This window comes from Triticum dicoccoides, chromosome 4A (genome assembly GCF_002162155.2).
Source record: "Triticum dicoccoides isolate Atlit2015 ecotype Zavitan chromosome 4A, WEW_v2.0, whole genome shotgun sequence".
NCBI lineage: Eukaryota > Viridiplantae > Streptophyta > Magnoliopsida > Poales > Poaceae > Triticum > Triticum dicoccoides.
Window position 1 is genome coordinate 518,047,123 of NC_041386.1, and position 15,668 is coordinate 518,062,790.

A 15,668-nucleotide genomic window follows, 5' to 3' on the forward strand; every position below is an offset into this window, starting at 1 on the left:
TATGATTAATTGAACTTTAATCTATCATGAACTTAGTCCTGATAGTATTTTGCAAATTATGTTGTAGATCAATAGCTCGCGTTGTTGCTTCCCTGTGTTTATTTTGATATGTTCCTAGAGAAAATTGTGTTGAAAGATGTTAGTAGCAATGATGCGGATTGGATCTGTGATCTGAGGTTTATCCTCATTGCTGCACAGAAGAATTATGTCTTTGATGCACCGCTAGGTGACAGACCTATTGCAGGAGCAGATGCAGACGTTATGAATGTTTGGCTGGCTCAATATGATGACTACTTGATAGTTTAGTGCACCATGCTTAACGGCTTAGAATCGGGACTTCAAAGACGTTTTGAACGTCATGGACCATATGAGATGTTCCTGGAGTTGAAGTTAATATTTCAAGCAAATACCCGAGTTGAGAGATATGAAGTCTCCAACAAGTTCTATAGCTAAAAGATGGAGGAGAATCGCTCAACTAGTGAGCATGTGCCCAGATTGTCTGAGTACTACAATCGCTTGAATCAAGTGGGAGTTAATCTTCCAGATAAGATAGTGATTGACAGAATTCTCTAGTCACCATCACCAAGTTAGTAGAACTTCGTGATGAACTATGATATGCAAGGGATAACGGAAACGATTCCCAAGCTCTTCGTAATGCGGAAATTGACGAAGGTAGAAATCGAGAAAAAACATCAAGTGTTGATGATAGACAAGACCACTAGTTTCAAGAAAAGGGCAGAGGGAAGAAGGGGAACTTCAAGAAGAACAGCAAGCAAGTTGCTGCTCAAGTGAAGAAGCCCAAGTCTGGTCCTAAGCCTGAGACTAAGTGTTTCTACTGCAAAGGGACTGGTCACTGGAAGCGGAACTACCCCAAGTGATTGGCAGATAAGAAGGATGGCAAAGTGAACATAAGTATATTTGATATACATGTTATTGATGTGTACTTTACTAGTGTTTATAGCAACCCCTTAGTATTTGATACTAGTTCAGTTGCTAAGATTAGTAACTCGAAACGGGAGTTGCAGAATAAACAGAGACTAGTTAACAATGAAGTGACGATGTGTGTTGGAAGTGGTTCCAAGATTGATATGATCATCATCGCACACTCCCTATACTTTCGGGATTAGTGTTGAACCTGAATAAGTGTTATTTGGTGTTTGCGTTGAGCATGAATATGATTTGATCATGTTTATTGTAATACGGTTATTCATTTAAGTAAGAGAATAAATTGTTGTTCTGTTTACATGAATAAAACCTTATATGGTTACACACCCAATGAAAATAGTTCGTTGGATCTTGATCGTAGTGATACACATAATCATAATATTGAAACCAAAAGATGCAAAGTTAATAATGATAGTGTAACTTATTTGTGGCACTGCCGTTTAGGTCATATTGGTGTAAAGCGCATGAAGAAACTCCATGCTAATGGATTTTTGGAATCACTTGATTATGAATCAGTTGATGCTTGCAAACCATGCCTCATGGGCAAGATGACTAAAATGTCGTTCTCCGGAACTATGGAGCGAGCAACTGACTTATTGAAAATAATACATACTGATGTATGAGATCCGATGAGTATTAAGGCTCGTGGCGGGTATCATTATTTTCTGACCTTCACAGATGATTTGAGCAGATATGGGTTTATCTACTTAATGAAACACAAGTCTGAAATATTTGAAAAGCTCAAAGAATTTTAGAGTGAAGTGGAGAATCATCGTAACAAGAAAATAAAGTTTCTACGATCTGATCGCGGAGACAAATATTTGAGTTACGAGTTTGGTCTTCAGTTAAAACAAATGTGAAATAGTTTCACTACTCACGCCACCTGGAATACCACAACATAATGGTGTGTCCGAACATCATAACCGTACTTTATTAGATATGGTGCGATCTATGATGTCTCCTACCGATCTACCACTATCGTTTTGGGGTTATGCATTAAAGACAGCTGCATTCACGTTTAAAAGGGCACCATCTAAGTCCGTTGAGACGACATAATCTGAACTGTGGTTTGGCAAGAAACCAAAGTTGTCGTTTCTTAAAGTTTGGGATAGTGATGCTTATATGAAAAAGTTTCCTCCTGATAAGCTCCAACCCAAATCGGAGAAATATGTCTTCATAGGATACCCAAAGGAGACTATTGGGTACACCTTCTATCACAAATCCGAAGGCAAGACTTCTGTTGCTAAATTCAGAGTTTTTCTAGAGAAGGAGTTTCTCCTGAAAGAAGTGAGTGGGAGGAAAGTAGAACTTGATGAGGTAACTGTACCTGCTCCCTTATTGGAAAGTAGTTCATCACAGAAATCTGTTCTTGTGACTACTACACCAATTAGTGAGGAAGCTAATGATGATGATCATGTAACTTCAGATCAAGTTACTACCGAATCTCGTAGGTAAACTAGAGTGAGATCCGCACCAGAGTGGTATGGTAATCCTGTTCTGGAAGTCATGGTACTAGATCATGACGAACTTGCGAACTATGAAGAAGCGATGGTGAGCCCAGATTCCACAAAATGGCTTGAGGCCATGAAATCTGAGATGGGATCCATGTATGAGAACAAAGTATGGACTTTGGTTGACTTGCCCGATGATCGGCAAGCAATAGAAAATAAATGGATCTTCAAGAGGAAGACGGACGCTGATAGTAGCGTTACTATCTACAAAGCTAGACTTGTCGAAAAATGTTTTTTGACAAAGTTCAAGGTGTTGACTACGATGAAATTTTCTCACTCGTAGCGATGCTTAAGTCTGTCCAAATCATGTTAACAATTGCCATAATTTTATGAAATCTGGCAAATGGATAAACAAAACTACATTCCTTAATGGATTTAAAGAAGAGTTGTATATGATACAACCAGAAGGTTTTGTCAATCCTAAAGGTGCTAACAAAATATGCAAGCTCCAGCGATCCATCTATGGACTGGTGCAAGCATCTCGGAGTTGGAATATACGTTTTGATAAGTTGATCAAAGCATATAGTTTTATACAGACTTGCGGTGAAGCCTGTATTTACAAGAAAGTGAGTGGGAGCACTACAACATTTCTGATAAGTATATGTGTATGACACATTGTTGATCGGAAAATAATGTAGAATTATTCTGTAAAGCATAAAGGAGTGTTTGAAAGGAGTTTTTCAAAGAAAGACTTCGGTGAAGCTGCTTACATATTGAGCATCAAGATCTATAGAGATAGATCAAGACGCTTGATAAGTTTTTTCAATAAGTACATACCTTGACAAGATTTTGAAGTAGTTCAAAATGGAGCAGTCAAAGAAAGAGTTCTTGCCTGTATTACAAGGTGTGAAGTTGAGTAAGACTCAAATCCCGACCACGGCAGAAGATAGAAAGAGAATGAAAGTCATTCCCTATGCCTCAGCCATAGGTTCTATAAAGTATGCCATGCTGTGTACCAGATCTATTGTATACCCTACACTGTGTTAAGCAATGGAGTACAATAGTGATCTAAGAGTAGATCACTGGACAGCGGTCAAAATTATCCTTAGTGGAATAAGGAAATATTTCTCAATTATGGAGGTGAACAAAAAGGTTCGTCGTAAAAAGTTACGTCGATGCAAGTTTTGACACAGATCTGGATGACTCTAAGTCTCGATCTAGATACATATTAAAAGTGGGAGCAATTAGCTAGAGTAGCTCCATGCAGAGCATTGTAGACATAGAATTCGCAAAATACTTACGGATCTGTATGTGACAGACCCGTTGACTAAAAATTATCTCACAAGCAAAACATGATCACACATTAGTACTCTTTGGGTGTTAATCACATAAACGATGTGAACTAGATTACTGACTCTAGTAAACCCTTTGAGTATAGGTCACATGACAATGTGAACTATGGGTGTTAATCACATGGTGATGTGAACTATTAGTGTTGAATCACATGGCGATGTGAACTAGATTATTGACTCTAGTGCAAGTGGGAGACTGAAGGAAATATGCCCTAGAGGCAATAATAAAGTTATTATTTATTTCCTTATATCATGATAAATGTTTATTATTCATGCTAGAATTGTATTAACCGGAAACATAATACATGTGTGAATACATAGACAAACAGAGTGTCACTAGTATGCCTTTACTTAACTAGCTCGTTAATCAAAGATGGTTATGTTTCCTAACCATGGACAAAGAGTTGTTATTTGATTAACGGGATCACATCATTAGGTGAATGATCTGATTGACATGACCCATTCTATTAGCTTAGCACCCGATCGTTTAGTATGTTGCTATTGCTTTCTTCATGACTTATACATGTTCCTATGACTATGAGATTATGCAACTCCCGTTTGCCGGAAGAACACTTTGTGTGCTACCAAACGTCACAACGTAACTGGGTGATTATAAAGGTGCTCTACAGGTGTCTCCAAAGGTACATGTTGGGTTGGCGTATTTCGAGATTAGGATTTGTCACTCCGATTGTCGGAGAGGTATCTCTGGGCCCTCTCGGTAATGCACATCACATAAGCCTTGCAAGCATTGCAACTAATGAGTTAGTTGTGAGATGATGTATTACGAAACGAGTAAAGAGACTTGCCGGTAACGAGATTGAACTAGGTATTGAGATACCGACGATCGAATCTCGGGCAAGTAACATACCGATGACAAAGGGAACAACGTATGTTGTTATGCGGTCTGACCGATAAAGATCTTCGTAGAATATGTAGGAACCAATATGAGCATCCAGGTCCCGCTATTGGTTATTGACCGGAGATGTGTCTCAGTCATGTCTGCATTATTCTCGAACCGTAGGGTCCGCACGCTTAACGTTACGATGACAGTTATTATGAGTTTATGCATTTTGATGTACCGAAGTTAGTTCGGAGTCCCGGATGTGATCACGGACATTACGAGGAGTCTCGAAATGGTCGAGACATAAAGATTGATATATTAGAAGCCTATGTTTGGATATCGGAAGTGTTCCGGGTGAAATCGGTATTTTACCGGAGTACCGGGAGGTTACCGGAACCCCCCGGGAGCTGTATGGGCCTTAATGGGCTTTAGTGGAAAGGAGAAGGGGCAGCCCAATATGGGCCGCACGCCTCCCCCCTCCCCTAGTCCTATTAGGACAAGGAGAGGTGGCCGGCCCCCCTCTCTCTCTTTCCCCCTCAGCGAATCCTACTCCAACTAGGATTGGGGGAAGGAATCCTACTCCCAGAGGGAGTAGGACTCCCTTGGCGCGCCCTCCTTTGCCAGCCGGCCCCCTCCCCTTGGCTCCTTTATATACGGAGGCAGAGGGCACCCCTAGACACACAAGTTGATCATTGAGATCGTTCCTTAGCCGTGTGCGGTGCCCCCTGCCACCATATTCCACCTCGATTATATTGTAGCAGTGCTTAGGCGAAGCCCTGCGACGGTAGAACATCAAGATCGTCACCACGCCGTCGTGCTGACGGAACTCCTCCCCGACGCTTTACTGGATCGGAGCCCGGGGATCGTCATCGAGCTGTACGTGTGCTAAGAACTCGGAGGTGCCGGAGTAACGGTGCTTGGATCGGTCGGATCGGGAAGACGTACGACTACTTCCTCTACGTTGTGTCAACGCTTCCGCAGTCGGTCTGCGTGGGTACGTAGACAACACTCTCCCCTCTCGTTGCTGTGCATCACCATGATCTTGCGTGTGCGTAGGAATTTTTTTGAAATTACTACGTTTCCCAACAGCATGAATCTTTGTTTAGTCCCATACAAGACTATTTTTCAAAGGCTTTGGTAAGAATGCTTGATATTTCCCTTTGTAAGAAGAAGAAACTTGCAACTTCATGCGTCCAGCACACATATGAAATACATACCTGAGCCAGTTCAAAAACAAGACTACTGTGTAGTCTGAGAAAATATTTTTCAAAATAGCCTCTTACAAAATCATCATCTAATGTTTACAAGAAGCGTCTGCAGCAGCCATCTCAATCCCTTGTGTTTTTCTATTTGGAAGGACAAGGTTAGCAATAGATTGGATCATGGGTTTTGCAAAGCTGAAATTTCAGCAAATCTTTGCATATTTCGTGTTTCATAGAGAATAATAATAAATGATATGTTGGTTAAAGGAAGAAATTTTATTGTAGGTGACCAAAAAACAACATTCTTTTGCTCTGTACTAAGAAAATACTAATCAAGCAAACAATGGTAGAATTTATCATCAAGTCTCTAATTGGATCGATCCACTATCCATAAGCAAAACATACCCAAGTATGGAGTGAAAACCAGTGAGAAAAATGTGAGTGCAAGCATTAGCCATAGGCCTCCTTGTTCTTGTTTTTGCACCTTTGCAAATTCAACACCACAATCACAACACTCTATATTCAGTATGAATAAGTGTAATTTTGAAACAACAAGAGCAAATTTTACTGGCTATAAATTGCTTCCATCATGTGACCATGTAGCCTCACACGAGCATGATATATGTCACTTTAACAACTGGAACGGAAGGGGGGAAATATTTGAAATCAAAACCCCAAGGACGGCAAGAACCAACATTTGATAGGAAGACAACCCATTTTTACCCCACAAGGTATGTGAAGAAAAACATACTTCTCCATGTTGGATTTGTGCTGCACTATGGCCACACTGGCGAACACTAAAGAAAAATGAAGACCTTGCCTTAGTGAGAGAGTTTGTGAGGACCTACAAGAGATGACACCTAATGCTATAATTCAGGAACAAACCGGTATAAGGCAATACATGCTGACATTCCATCGAAGAGGCGGTGTTGACCATCACACTACTTACTTTCTGAACTACTGAAAATCTAAGCAAAAGTATAAAGGAACCAAAGACGCAATCGGATTTCCCTAGATTGGTTCATCCACGAATGTAATATTATGTGCTGTAAAAACAGAAAAATAGAAATGGCTGTCTTTTCATTCCTACAGAAATGGTACTAAAATTACCTGGCTTGTTGTCAACACCAGATAAAATCCATGTGCTACATGTCCCCGTTACCTGGCTTGTTGTCAACACCAGACTAAAACTGTACAAAGACGTATGCTTATAGGTGTAGTTTCTCAGAAGAATGGCTCATCATGTAAAAGCAGAATAATTTATACAGTTGTACATATGAGTACATTGCATTGACTATACTTTATTCTGTCACATCACATTCTTTTGTAGGAACAGATAAGAACAAACTTGCTTGCTTACATCAGACCCGCAACTTCCTTAGTGGCAAACAGTAAATTGTTTCAACCTTCAGTGTACAACAACCAACAGTCATACTCTTGAATCCAGGAAAGCTAGGTGAGTAAGTAGGTGATTAAGAAACATAAAGTACAAAAGAAATACATTCAGTTTTTCTGTTGCGTGAGAAAAAAAGAAAGAACGGAGAAGCAATATAGCTATTCTCGCCTTGCTAATCTGAAAAGATAGAACCCACATTTCTTCAGTGTTTAACATGGAGACGACAAACATGTGAATGAGCCGTTTTCGCATCTAATCCATGTTGCCCATTCAAAAGTTTAGGATTGAATAAATGATGTATACAACTACCACTGGACTGAGAAGGCCAGTATTATAGATTTTTTTGTGCAGGCAAATGTTCAAGAGCTCAGAAAATAGAACAATGTTACCACTGGATCGTCACGTCGACGCAGCTCTCGCCGCGGCCGTCGCGAAGACGCTCACCGGCAGCCATCGGATAGGCTAGCGAGACGATGAGCGTGTGAGAGCGGATGTCTTCCGGGTCGTTCCGCGTCCCCTGCCGGCTGCCGGCTGCCGCCCCTCCCAAAGAATCCTCGGCCGTCAGTGCCTTTGGGAGAAGGCCATCGGCGGACGGCGGCAGAGTGGAGCAGCGGGCGGAGGATCAGCGACGACTAAGGCCGAGTTGTGCGGCGGCGGCGGCGGAGGCCAAGCGAAGCGAGCGGTGGTGGGCTATTGGTCCGGCGGGGGAGTGGAGGAGCGTGTGTGCGGGGGTTGGTTGACTGGGGACGTGCGTAGGCGAGCGGGCGATTTTTTGGGATCGATCACGGCAGGCTAAGAGGAAAGACTTACGAACCGTGCGGTGGGGATCGTGTGATTATAGTGGTAGTAGATTAACCCAATGGCATGATGGATAATTAAAGCATAAAACACGTTTAGTAGGCTGGAGGGATGTAGACCATCGGATTGCAGGTTTTGATGGATAGGATGATTTGGTTCTTCGTCCTCACATGCTTTTATAGGGGTAGTAGATGAGTTGTTGCTAGCGCTGGTAGCTGCACAAACCGAGAAAAATCTAAAGAAAGGAAAATTAGATGATGGATAGACTATGGGGCGACACGATCGTGAGGCCGGCTTTCCCTTCCTGATCCGGTAGCAAAGCAGGTGGGTGGTGGGTGCAGAGTCCTCCGTACTAATGCGGAGCCGAGTTGCGTGCTCGTGCCCGGCGGAGCCGACCATCTACGACAATGTCCTGCGTACAATCTTTTTTTTTTCCTGTTTTTTTTAAAAAGGAGGATGACCCCGACCTCTGTATCTGCGCAATGCATACGGCCACTTTATTAATTATTTTCACAAGATCTTATAAAATAATACAACAGTAAGATTAAAGCTGCCGTCTAAGCAACTCTATCCAGTTGATGAAGGCGCGGATAGCCTGGGCCTAGTACCAAACAGATATCGCAGCCAAACCTAATATCTAAGACCTGAGGTTCCATTCAGGACGCCTGCCAGGTATGGGTCTCACCGGTCCGGCGTGCACTCAGAGGCCGCCGCCGCCAACTGTCACCGCTTCATCTTCAGAACTGTACTGATGCATCAACCTTGCTCAGTCCAGCTATCGTCGACGCCACCACGGCGCCCAACGGCACCTTCTCCCTGCACGCAAACAGCTGAGCACGTCGCGGTCGCCACTGATACACATCGGCACCATGCTGTCAGGTACCACCAGCCGACACAACTTAGAGTCTTTGAAAAATCTGTCGTGCGTAGCACCTGCCGACCAGGCATGACAAAGTGTAGCACCTGTCGGTCAGGCATGACTTGACATCTTCATCAAAACTCCGTGCAAGATGAAGCCGCTCCACCGCCAGCCTCTCTGAACGGGACCGGAGCACCCCAGAAAGACACGGCGAAGAGTTGGGCACCACAATCACCACGAGAGCCGGACCAGCCGACCGCCATGCCGAAGCGACACCACTAAAGAGAGAACCGCCGCCATCAGGAACGACAAGAACGCGCTGCAGCTGTCCCACCTCCCCGCGGACCCAAAGTGGCGCCTTCAAGAAGGTGACGGAGCCGGGCACCGCCGCCGCCCGACCAAAGTTGTGGGTTTTCACCCGGGTGCAGGGGGAGGACGAGGGGGAGGAGCTAGATCTCGAAGCCGCCTTTAAGAAGGAAACAACGCCTGGAGCGCCGCCGGCGTCGTGGCCGCCGCAGCCGGCCAAGAAATTACTCCGATCCAGAGCTCCCAACCCCACATCCGCGCAGTCCGCCACCGGATCCGACCGGACTGACGAGAAGGAAGCAGTAGCACGGGGGCGCCGTCTTCAGATCTGGCAAAGGAGAGCAGCAGGGGATCCCTCCACGCGGCGCCCGCATCCACCGCCAACTCGCCGCCCGCGCGGCCAAGTAGACGCGGCCCTCAACTCCGGCGAGCGCCGCCCGCCACCAGGACGACGCCGCCCTCACCAGAAGAGGCCGCCGCCTCAAACCCTAGGCCCGAGCCCGAGCGACGTCGCGGCCGAGGGCCTCGCCGCCACCCTCATCGGCGGTTGCACGAGGGACCCGGCGCCCGTCTCCGACGGCGGCGAGGAGAGGAATCGAGAAGGGGAGGAGACGGACGGGGAGGTTGGTCGCTCTCGAGAGGACAACACGAGGGAGAGGAAGGGACAAAAAAAGAAAAAAAGAAAAAAGAGAAAAGAAAAGAAAAAAAAGGAAAAAATAAATAAAGATCATCTACCTCTGAAAAACCAGAGTTCAACCAAAGGACAGTCCTATCTTCGGTTCTAGCATACTTAGCCAAAAAATTACTAACAGTATTTTGGCTACGAGTAACATGGGAAACACAAGTTCTACGAAGACTCCTCATATGCTTGATCTCTCCCACCAAGGAAGCTAAGTTTGATCTGTCCATATTCTTATCGTTGATCATGTTAACTGTTGCAAAAGAATCCACCTCCAGATGTATAGAAATCTCTATTCTTTGGATAGCGGCCTATAACCCTTTCATGCAAGCACAAAGTTCCGATATCAAGACATTCCTGCATGAAAAAAGCCTGTCACGATGGACCGTGCCAGCACTTGCTCGACCATCAGTAGTCCATGACCCATCAGTTCACCCGTGAAAAAATTATCTGCAGACAGCAACGTACTACGTAGTACTCACTCCATCCAAAATTACTCGTCGGAGGAATAGATGTATCTAGACGTATTTTAGTTTTATATACATTTATTTTTATCCATTTTTCGCGACAAATAATTCTGGATGAAAGCAATGCGACCATGCTCTGTTCTTGCCACAGTTCATAAATAAAAAAATAAGACCAACCCAAGAGTTGACCCTTATTGGCTTTTCTTTATAAGAGAAACTCCGTGAGCACCGTGCGCCCGTGTCAGGGCTCGAACTCGGATGGGTTGGCAGCAACCTCAGCTGCACAGCCAACGGGTCGACGCCCCGTCCTCGCCACAGTTCATAATGAGCTCACCACAGCAGCCTTGCATGCCAGGAATGCGATGCTTTGGTGATTACTACTCCCTTCGTTCCAAATTATTTGTCGAAAAAATGAATGTATCTAGAATTAGAATACGAACTAAAATACATCTAGATACATCCATATCTGCGACAAGTGAGATGCGGGGAATCATTTGAGTTTTTTAACCAAGTTGGCATAAAGATTACTGCTAGTACAAGTTTGTGTACTATCATCACAGAAGCACAGGCAGTCAGGCATAGGGATATAAATTAAACGACATGTCGACTCGACTCTGAATCAGAGTGCACTACCGACGGTGGAATCCGTTGGCACACGGGGGTTCTTGCTCGCCAAGGTAGCGACCATGTACGTAGGTACCACTTTCTTTAATGCTTGCTCACGATCGACGGCGACGAGGCGCTGCGTGCCGCCGCTGGGGCCCGCCACCACCTCCGCCTCGGGTGCCGTGACAGGGGATCCGGCTGCTAGGATATGCCATTTGTACTTTGCGATGGGAATCATGAGCCCATGTTGAGTCCAGTCATGCAAAAGTTTAAAAATGTTCGTGAGTTTTTTTAAAAATGTGATCATGACCATGTGCTGTACACTAATTAACCGAGCGTCATATGAGTTCATGACCATATGTCGTACACTGATTAAACACGGGTAGCTCGTTTCACTATTTTTTGAATTCGATCGCCACAAAGCACCAAACTCTACTTGTTGACGCGACATCCCTCTTGTGCATATTAGGAATTAATTTATATTTATACCTCTATATCTATCCCTACTAATAAAATAGGAACCGCTTCTGCCCGTCTGTTATGCTATTTTACGGAAAACCCAAGACATTTTGTGTAATCAACCCGCAATCCACCTATAAGTGACAGAAAAACTTTTCTTTCTTTCATGGGGCTTGGCCACGCTATGGGCCTTGCCCCCTTGGGCCGGCGCACTTAACGAGTTGCTTCTATTTCTTTTTTTTCCATTGTTTTTCTCTTATTTTTTTCTATTTTGTGTTTCCTTTTTATTTCATTTTTATTCTTCTTTTTATTTTTTAAATATTGTTTGCAATTAAAAAATATTCTAGTTTCAAAATTTTGTTCACAATTTTAAAAAATATTCATAGTTTTTATTTTCTTTTTCATATTTTCATAAACTGCACATGTTTTGCAAAAATTCATTTAAAAAATATGTTCACAACTCAAAACAATTCAAAATTTCAAAGAAGTTCATGTTTTTCAAAATTTTGTTCGCTTTTTTTCAACTTTTTTAAAAAATGTTCATATTGTGAAAAGTGTTCACGTTTTTAAAAAAATCACTTTTTAAAAAACAATCACATATTTTGGGAATTAGAAGCTTGTTCGTGATTACAAAAAATGTCTTATTTCCAAAAAAATTGGTAACTTTTCCAAATTTTGTTCACTCTAAAATTGTTCACATTTTAAGAATCATATTTTTTTTAAAGTTTCAATACAAAAAACAACCGAAAAAAGAAAGACAACTTGCAGGAAGAATGGGCAGGCCCATTTTTCGCCTGCCTCCAACGAAAGCTCCTCAATTTGATGCTCACAGGTGTCGACCAGGAGCGCCCGGTCTAAAGCTACACTAGTGGTTGGGGCCCGCCATTGCGGGCCTCTTGAGAGGTAGATGGGCGGTGCCAGGTGAGAATGTGCCCCTTCCGATTAGTTTTAGGCGATATATGTCGTACAGGTGCATGCAAGCAATGATATGCTTCAAATCAGAGCCAAAATATAGACTATGAAAGCAATGTCAGATGCAAACATAACAATAAGATAGAGCAGTACAAATGCAGTGCACATTATCACGCTTTGGACGAAAGAGATACAAATTATGGGAGAAAAGTAGCAGCATAAATATAATTCATGATGTAGATTTACAAGCATGCAGATATCAACATTTAGGCATTTAGCCCTGGAATGAAAATTTGCAGTTTCAACAGAAAACAAATATCATAAGTGAAAGGTTGTTTGCACCAAGAGGTGTTGATCCCTAGATCCTTCAGGTTTCACCGACCTTCTGAACCTGTAATAGCACAAATTAGAATGTAACCTGAGTGTGATGAAATGCAACCTTATTACTGGCCTAATGATTTCAAGGCATTAATACAACAAACCATCTCAGGAAAGATCCAACATTATTCCCAAGAAGAAGCAGTTTCCAAAACAGCAAGATGTATGTATGTCAACAGGAACTTTAGTAGTGCAAATGGATATAAATGTGCCTTGTACAAAACGTGAAATCATGTATGTTTGCGTCCTCCAAAGGTGAAACGGTTCACGGTAAGGCTAGCTTTCATTTACCGAAAGCAAGATAAACCTGCTTACTTTTGTACTCTATGTAGTGATGAGTTAGTATGTGGATATGAACCAGAACATAAATGCTAGTAAGATTTTTGTACTTTATGTCCTTTTGTGAAAGATGAAATCATTTCCAGCAAACTACAAACTGACAACTTGCTTGAAGTACTACAAATAGCATCCAATGTGAGTAAAATGTATATTTCACTGTGTAGCTTCTGTGGCAACAAAACAGCTCCTATCTAAAGCAGAAATCACATGCTAATCCGCCTAGCCATATGTACATGACCAACTGGAAAGCCCATTCATAGCTAACCTAGTAGTTCATTTAAGACAACATATACAGGTATATCGTTTGAAGAAAGTCGTGATGACTGAACCTTTTAATGGGACAACATGCGAGATCCTCAACAACTGAATGTACTATCAGTCGTGATGACTGAACCTTTTATTCTATGTGTCTTACTGCAGCATGACAATGACAATAAAGAATAAGACTATAAGGTGGCTGGAATGGAAAGTCTAACTACAAAGTAGTACCAACTTGCACGGACGGGAACTTGGTGCTCTCGGGTACCCGCGCACCCTATATGTGCCAAAAAAATAGTAATTAAAAAATCAGAAAATTCCAAATCTTTTTTTGGAATCAAACATGATCAGGTATTGTACTCATATAAACAGTTTGGACAAAAAATGATTCATATTAACTTCAGGGCAAAAAAGACAAGTTTATGACGATAATATAGCATGTATAGTACTTATATATAGCGTTTTTTTGCTACAACGGAAGTCATTCTCTGACCAATCTTTTTGTATGACTACAATATTTGCTCATGTTTGATACCAAAAAATATTCGGAATTTTTTAAACTTTTTTTGAATTACTATTTTTTTTGCATATAGGGTGCACTGGTACCCAGGTTCTCCTTCATATTTTCCCAACTTGCACTCATTTAAGATTATTTGAGCTTGGTTTCAGAAATTGCAACAAGAACATATATTAATAGAAAAATGCCATGTAAAGTACCCAACAAATTAACTGGTTACAAACATCAGCTGGCCAAAGTTTTGTCCATTACCCAATAAAAATAAAAAAGTAGCTGGTGTACAGGGGTTGTAAGAACCTCTCAAGCACATCTTACTGGTGCTGCTATTATGTTCATGAGATGATTCTTGAACTAATCGTACAATACCAGTTGAGGAATTGGAGAAAAGCAACACATAAACATTCGAAACGAAATCAGATTATGACAAACATTTCAAGTAGACTACAAGAACCTGCAGTACCATGAGCATGTATTTTTACCATAGATTCTTAGTTCACGGTAGGATATATACCTCTAGCCTCATTTACATACACACTGTATAGGATACTTCAAAAGTGTGCAGTATGAATTAGATCTGTGGAACTAAATATGCGGATTTGGTAAGTTTGAAAGAGGTGATGCTTATAGAGGAGAGAAATCATGGTACCTGGTCAGATCTGCGGCAATTAAAAATGGGCTCGACAGGTGAAACAGCGTTGTGTTGGTGGTGGGTTTCATCCGGCCTCTTGGTGCAGGAGTCAAACGAAACCATAACGTCTTGCTGGTGGGTTGGAGCTTGGACCGGCCGGTTGAGGCGGCAACGCTTGCACAAACCAATGGTGCTCGCATAACTCTGCTTCTTAACATATAATTCTACAATTAGCAAAGGGTTAAAACTATTAGGATTCTAGACCAGCAAAAACCAGGCAACTCGAAAATTAGCAAAGCAGAATACCTAAACATGAGAAAACATATAGTTGTTTTCTACTTTTCTAAGAAAATTTAGATCTCTGCTACCAGCTTGAAAGCTCGAATCATTCAACTGAATCCAAGGTGCTGATACTACTAACCTTGAGATTTTCGGTGACATCCCCAGTTTTCTGGTGTGTGGACAAAGCATACCTTAACACATCACCTAAATCTTTAATAGGTGGTCCAAACATCAGTACTCATGTATCCAAGAGCATGGATCCGAGAGGAGAAGGTTGGGTCAGCAATCTAAAATGTACTGACGATTCACCCATGAGTTTCCTTTATCGAGATTGAAGGTAATAAAAAAGACATGCATTAGATAATGTAAGAGAGAACAATTCGTCAAAAAAAATGTAAGAGAGAACAATCTGAAAACTAAGAAGAACTCAAAGTCTGAAACTTTTGTTAGTTGAATAATAATAATAATAATAATAATAATAAGGAATAACATGACAAAGAATGCACTTTTGTAAGCTTAAATTATGAAGAGAACAACGGATTTTGAACTATCCACACTCCTAAGAGGCCCAATTAAATAATACTGCTTGAATTTCCCTGCGGCGATCATGGTGAAGAGTGCCATCCACACTCTTCAGAAGCCCAATTTTGCACCATTGTCCATTAAAGCATACTCCATAAGTTCAGGAAGCAAATGCAAGAGATATATAGGTGAATCTTTGCATCCACCATCCAGTCTTGGTATGCTTGAGGTACGGTGCTAAATCTCAGGTATCTAGTTTACCAGGTGTCCAAGAAGGATGGGGATAACAAACATTAAGATGCCAGCTTCCAGCTTACATAGCAGAGACCTGTCAGAGTGCATTTTTTGTCAGACACATTTCACAGACTGAACTTTTCTATCAATGAGTGCAAGGGTTCAGCCAGTGAACTACTCAATCTTCTCACAAAAAATGAACTACTCAATCAGATATTCAGAATGCATCAAGTGAAC